The following is a 7588-nucleotide window of genomic DNA, read 5'->3' on the forward strand; positions in this document are numbered from 1 at the left end:
TCTTATAATCACCCTAGGCCTTGTTTGATGAAGTAATCATTACACTAGTATAAAACTGACCAATAGCGACGGAAACTATAACATAGCTACTGACAGATTTCATGTCGCCAGAAAATAATAGCGACAGCACCCGTCGCAATCAAATTACTAATTACTCATTTTTAGCGACAGTATTAGCACCCGTCGTAAAAAAACAATAGATTGTTTTTGTCAAATTACTAATTTTTTTCTAAAAAAAATATATTATCAAAATTTATTCCAAATATATCAAATGAATTTTGATATTTGGTCAGTTCAAAATGTAGAACAAATATTAAAAACTTTTTAACATAAACAACCTGAATTTCAGATTTTGTAACATTAGCTACTTTATTATACTCGAGTTACATTAATTATACATTTAAATTTTTAGAAAACAAATATTAGTTTATAGCTATCCAATTACTAATTACAATTCTTAAACTTTCAGCAAGCAATATAATAATAGTTGGTCTATAATTTTAACAATTCGATTTCCTAGTTTAAAATGTACATCAAAAAAATATAATTTCATAAACAAAATTACAGTACTACAAAATTATTAAAAATTGTAATCTTAAACTAAAATTAATTATCTATGAATAACATCATCAGATAAGTATATTGTAAATTATTAAATAACTAAGAAACTTTAATTTCATGTCTAAATGGAGAATAAAATAAAATTATAATAATATTATAATTCAAAATAGCCACTAACTTAAATATATAATCTTCTACTAGTACTTATAGCAGCTAATAATAGTTAATTAGTTCTCTATTCTCTAGAAAATTATGATAAATTTTAATGGTATCTTTAATTGAAATCACATAATAGAATATTAAATTCAAATTATCTAGAAACATATATGACTAAACAAAAATAAAATGAACAAATAGATTTGATAATGACCTTCATCACAATAAATTCAAACAAAAGGTAAATATTTAAATTAAGAGATTAGTTTCAATCATAATATTTTCATGTTATTTATAGGATGTCGAAACAGGCATTTTACTCAAAAAAAAATTTGACCTATTTTGTTATCTGGTTCACAAGATTGGTTTTCTCGAGATATTTTTTTTTGAAGAATTCACAATTATTTTTTGTCCATCTCCATAAAAATCAACATTAGCATTAGTGAAACCTTCATATGCAATTTTTGTCAAATCTTAGATTTTAACTTCGAAGTAAAATATTTTACACTTAGAGATAGTCTTCTCACATATAGAATTGAGTTATAGGGAGAATTATTTCAACTAGTTATAAAATTAATAGAATCTGCAAGGTCCATATTGCTACGTACAATTGAAGATGGCATAGGCCCTTAAAGCTGTTACTACTCAATTTTTTGGACATACAAGTACAATTTTATATTAGGTTCAAAAAAGTATTCAGATAAATGAGCAAATCATAAACTTCATTCATAAAGGAAAACAATAGTGTTCTTTTACAAAAATTAATGACCTAAGAGATATGTCTAGAGATGTCGTAGTTGTCCCTCAATTCACTTGCGACGCGAGGTGATGAACACGTTGTTGAAGACACTTAATTTAATCTTGTATTTATGTCGAGATTATTTTAAAATAGCTATAATACATAATTAAAAAGAGTCTCAACAAATAATATTTAATTAATTAATTTAATACTTACCCATATCTAGCCATCCCATCCATATATAAAATTTTCTTGTTTTAAGTTAGGCCCTGTAACTTTTTATTTAATTTCTAAAACATTAAAAATAAAAATAACGTAAGCTTCTAAATATCAATACAAATATTTTTTGAACAAAAGGTGCTGTGGTGTAGTGGTTATCACGTCTGCTTTACACGCAGTAGGTCCCCAGTTCGAGCCTGGGCAGCATCAAATAATATTTTTCGTCAACTTTATATCCAAAATCACAATAATCAAGTTTTTATTTTCTTGTAGGTTCATTTGATTAAAGAAATTGAACACAAGTAATATCAGTCGATCATTCACTATCAAATCTGATCGACTATCAGTATTAACAATTGATGTTTGATACAGGGTCATGTGATAAAAGCTTAAGAAATTTGTTTTGTACTTGATTATACTTAAGGTAGAAATAACAAGATTATAATCTTGACCACATGTTGTAATTGAATTTCAGAATCTATCACCTCCTTAGTTGTCTTCCCTAACATAGACAACATCAAATTCTGAATTAGTTGTCTTTTGTCTGTTCTTAGAATTGTTCTTTGACCAGCCATATTCAAAATAGTATTCCATTATTTTAATTGTAGTATAGTACTATAAATCAAATAGAAGCAGAACCAAAAGTGAAAAATGTGAGCCCTTCCACAAATGCACATTTGTCATCATGTGTTTCATCCTAATTTCAATAAATAAATATAGGTTCCCTCAATGGAAACATCAAACATAAATTCATTGTTAAAGTTTGAATCAGCATGATTGTCTTTTGACATTTTTTTAATATTGTACCAAATTTAGGCCATTTAGAAAGTGAAAAATAACAAATTGTATATTGAATGTGGTATTCCTCCGGTATATGTGGGATAATTGTATCAAAGTATTTATTGGTGTTGAATTAACATCTTTAAGAGCCTTGTGCAATATGGTAGGTAAAAATCAACTAATGTTCGTGAAAAGATATGAAAGAGATAGAAGATATGTTTAGTCGTAAATAATTTTGTTTGTTTTTTATGAATATTTTGAGTTGTATACATGATTAAATATATAAATAGAATGTAATCAATGTGACATTTGATATAACCAAGTAAAATAATTGCAAGTTGATGTTTTGTTTAAGATAAAATTAACTTATGTGCAAGGCGGTCAAAATCGAGAGTTTACGTCAGACAATTGTAAACTCGTATCGTAAACTCGTATCGTAAACTCGAAACTTAAGAGTTTACTTATAAATAATATTTAACTATTAAATAAAAAATCATTCAAAATATTTTAAACTTTATAAATAAAAATAATTCAAATTGCTTAATAAATTGTTCATAACCAACTTTTAAATCAAGAAATTAAATCATCAACATTTGTCTCATTGCTAACATCAAAATTGTCTAAATCATCCATAGCATCATCAACTTCATCATCATCATCATCTCTTTCTACTAGTCCTTCTTTTTCATCATCTTCCTCGCATATTTCTTCTTCGTTTTCTCTACATTCAGTACTCTTTATAAATAAATATATTTGAGATGACAATGAATTATACGTATCATTTTCTTTAGTTATCCACTCATCATAAGAAAAAACATTTCAACATATTTTCTTAATACTTGTTTGTCAATTAACTTCATGGTGTACATGACAAATATTAAGTGATTCATTTTTTTTTGTTGATGTAGACAATTTCTACGCTTTGTATGCATCTGTAGGCAAAGAAGAATATTAATGTTCTAATTTTAAACTTTGAATAATTAGGTAAACAAAAAAATCTTTAAATATATGTAAAAAATATACCATTTCAAATGCACTCCAATTCCGTTCACATCCATATGAACTGTAAGTAAGACTAAGTATTCTAATAGTAAACATTCGTAGCTTTGGACATTCATCACCATAAGAATTCCACCATTTAGCTAGAGACATTGTGTTTATTGCCATTTTTGCAAATTTAGAATCAAATATTTCTCTTGCATTTTTAAATGATTCAAGTTGGCTATCTATCTTACTTATCATATTTTCATCGGTTATCATCTTTTCAATACAACTATATTAACCCATTTTTAATCTGAAAATTGGATTTAAAATCACAACTATAATGAAATTGAGGATTTAGATAATAACCAGCAACATGTAAGGATTTGTGGAGTTGAATTTTCTCATCGTTCATCAATGATCTTCCAAATAAGTTCATAACTAAAATGAAGACAAACAATATATTATGAATATATAGATAAATGAATATTTTATATAATAAAAATCAATAAAAAATACAAATGTTACTTACTCTCTCTTAGATTGTTGAAGTTGACTCTAATCTTATCTTTAGCTTCATCCATTTATTCATAAATAAAACTCATGGTAGGCTTAACATTTGAATCCACCATTCTATGTACTATAAGTAGATGTCTCACAGCTTTGAGACATGTAATTATATTTGACCATAATCGACTACTAATAACAATTGCCTTAATTTTCTTTCCATCAACCATACTCGAGAATGAACTTGATCTCCAATTTCTTGAACTAAACATAGTCATTAGTAGAACTTTTAAGTTAATAAAATTCCATAACGTGACATATGCAATGGCAAATATTGTCTTTGCTGGTCTAATCAAGTTTCTTCCATCAGTAAAATGTCGTAACATAGATATGTAGGAATTTTCTTTAGTCCTAAATTCATGATTGTAAACAAATACATATTAGATTTCCTTTCAGGCTTTAATCTATAATCCTATAGATCGATAATATCTAACATGCATGAATCACAATCCTAATACATAAATTTCTCTATGTCCATAAGTTGATTAAACAAGCGGAAGCGTACCTGAATTCATGATGAAGATCTCTGAGTTTGGGTTTGCTCTTCCGATTCTCCAAGCGGTTTTCTCCCTTCTTCTCTCTTACGATGGAGGTTAATGAGAAAATGAAAACTAGCGACTTGTGAATCGGGGAACCACCACCCTTTATATTATATTTCTTTATTTATTTATTATTTAACCATCATAAATAATAAATAAATTGACGGTTTCTACACATAACCGTTCCGTACTATTAATTATATTAATTATGTGACTTATTCAATAAAAAATAAAAAATACTTAATGATCACTTTATTTTTATTGAATTCCGAATAAAAATAGCCCAAACACATTATTTATATTTATTAGTCCAATAAATCTAACAATCTCCCACTTGGACAATATATATAATTACATGTGTTCATCTTTATGCGCAAATAATGTGGCTATCATAATTTAAAGTCACTCCAAATCAATCTCGTCCATTAATCATATCAACATTGAACCAAAGCGGTTTAATTACATTAGTTCGTAATTCAACCCATCAATGATCACGAATATCAATATAATTAAATGACATAGATCATAGTACGGATGTGTAGCATAGAAATGACATCCAGTGTGATCCATCATGTCAACTTCTAACTAGTCCCTAATGAGATCAAAATTTTCCATAAATAGAGTGTAACAAAATTCTTTATTATCCATAAACTACAGTAATCAATAAGTCTTTATAACATACATATATATAGAAACAAACTCCCACTAAATCTGAATATCTTCAAATAATATAACACCCATTTGAGCAGTATGCTCCAAAAAGACCTTGGGTGGTAGTCCCTTAGTTAGCGGATTCGCAATCATAGAGTTTGTACCAATATGTTCTATATATAAATGACCACTCTGAACTCTTTCTTTAACAACTAGGAACTTGATGTCAATGTGCTTTGACTTAGTTGAACTCCTATTGTTGTTCGAATACATGACTACTGATTTATTGTCACAGAATAACTTTAGTGGTCTTTCAATTCCTTTCACAATCTTTAGCCCAGTGACAAAATTCCGCAGCCACATTCCATGATTGGATGCCTCATGACATGCTATAAATTCAGCGGCCATAGTGGAAGAAGCAATGAGTGTTTATTTAACACTTTTCCATGAGATTGCTCCTCCAGCAAGCATGAAGATATAACCTGAAGTGGATCTCCGACTGTCTTGGCATCCAGCAAAATCCGAATCCGAATATCCAACGATCTCCAGTTGGTCTGATTTCTTATATGTGAGCATGTAGTCTTTAGTTCTTTTCAAATAACGCATAACCCGCTTAACTGCTACCCAGTGATCCATATCAGGGTTACTCAGATATCTGCCTAACATTCCGACAATGTATGCCAAATCTGGTCGAGTACAGACTTGTGCATACATCAAACTTCCTACTGCAGATGCATAAGGAATTTTCTGCATTTCTTTAACTTCAAGATCATTCTTAGGACATTGTTGAAGACAAAATTTATCTCCTTTAACAACGGGGGTGTTTCCTGATTTACAATCCTGCATGCCATATCTCTTTAGTACATTTTCAATGTAACTCTTTTGTGACAATCCAAGTATACCTCGAGAAGGATCTCGATGTATCTGAATTCCTAATACAAAAGAGGCATCACCAAGATCTTTCATTTCAAACTTAGTTGAAAGAAATCTTTGAGTTTCATGCAGTAAACTTGTATCATTGCTAGCGAGCAATATATCATCAACATATAAAATCAGAAAAATATGTCTGCTCCCACTAAATTTGTGGTATACACAATCATCAATTAAATTACTCTCAAAACCAAACGAGATAATAATTTCATGAAATTTGTGATAACATTGACGAGAAGCTTGCTTGAGACCATATATGGATTTCTTTAGTTTACAAACCATTTTGTTTGGATCTCCCACCACAAAATTTTCTGGTTGGTTCATAAAAATTGTTTAATCAATGTTTCCATTTAGAAACGCAGTCTTAACATCCATTTGGTGTAGCTCAAGATCAAAATGCGCCACTAATGCCATGATCGTCCTAAAAGAGTCCTTTGTCGAAACAGGGGAAAAGATTTCTGTAAAATTAATACCTTCCCTCTGAGTGAAACCCTTTGCAACAAGACGTGCCTTATATCTTTCTACATCACCCTTTGAATCCTTTTTGGTTTTAAATATCCATTTACAACCAATAGGTTTCGCACCTTCAGGTAATGTGACTAGATCCCAAACGTCATTGTCTTCCATAGACTTAATTTATTCATTCATGGCAATAATCCATTTATGAGAATTAGAATTATGCATTGCTTGATGTAAGTTGATAGGATCATCTTCCATCATTTCAACGCTATCCTCATGTTCTTGGAGAAATACAATATAGTCATCCGAAATAGCATTTCTCCTTTCTCTCGTGGATCTCCGTAATGGCATTTGTTCTTGAGGTTGTTGAGTTTGTTCTTCAGGAATGTTTACCTCATTTTTAATGGGAAGATTTGTATTATTGTCTTGAAGTTCTGGAATTGCTTCTTGATTAATATCATAAATAAATTCATGATTATCATCAGTAGCAGTTATAGGAATTTGAACAAATTCCTCTTCAAATACAAATTTCTTAGTATTTCTCCCCTCAAACTCAAAATCCTCAAAGAACACTACATTTCCCGTCTCAAAAATAGTTTTGTTCCTGGGAACAAAAAACTTATAACCCCTTGATTTTTCAGAATATCCAATAAAGTAACAACTAACTGTTTTGGAGTCCAATTTCTTTTCATGAGGCTTATAAGGCCTTGCTTCTGCTGGACATCCCCAAATATGAAAATGCTTTAGGACTGGCTTTTTACCGATCCAAAGCTCATAAGGAGTTTTAGTTGTTGCTTTAGTTGGAACTCTATTGAGAATATATGCTGCAGTCTTTATTGCTTCTCCCCAGAGAGATTCCGGTAAAGTAGAATGAGAAATCATGCTTCTTACCATATCTTTAAGAGTTCTGTTTCGTCTCTCAGATACACCATTCATACGAGGAGAACCTGGCATAGTGTATTGAGGTACAATTCCACATTCCTCTAGGAATTTAGCAAATGGTCCT

General features: G+C 29.8%; 1 non-coding gene across 1 annotated transcript; it reads left to right on the forward strand.

Annotated features, from left to right (window-relative positions):
* Positions 1-1812: 1812 nt before the first annotated feature.
* Positions 1813-1885, forward strand: TRNAV-UAC. The gene has a single exon. It is a non-coding gene; the product is annotated as a tRNA-Val (tRNA).
* The last annotated feature ends 5703 nt before the right edge of the window (positions 1886-7588 follow it).

The sequence above is a fragment of the Impatiens glandulifera genome, chromosome 5 (assembly GCF_907164915.1).
Source record: "Impatiens glandulifera chromosome 5, dImpGla2.1, whole genome shotgun sequence".
Lineage (NCBI taxonomy): Eukaryota > Viridiplantae > Streptophyta > Magnoliopsida > Ericales > Balsaminaceae > Impatiens > Impatiens glandulifera.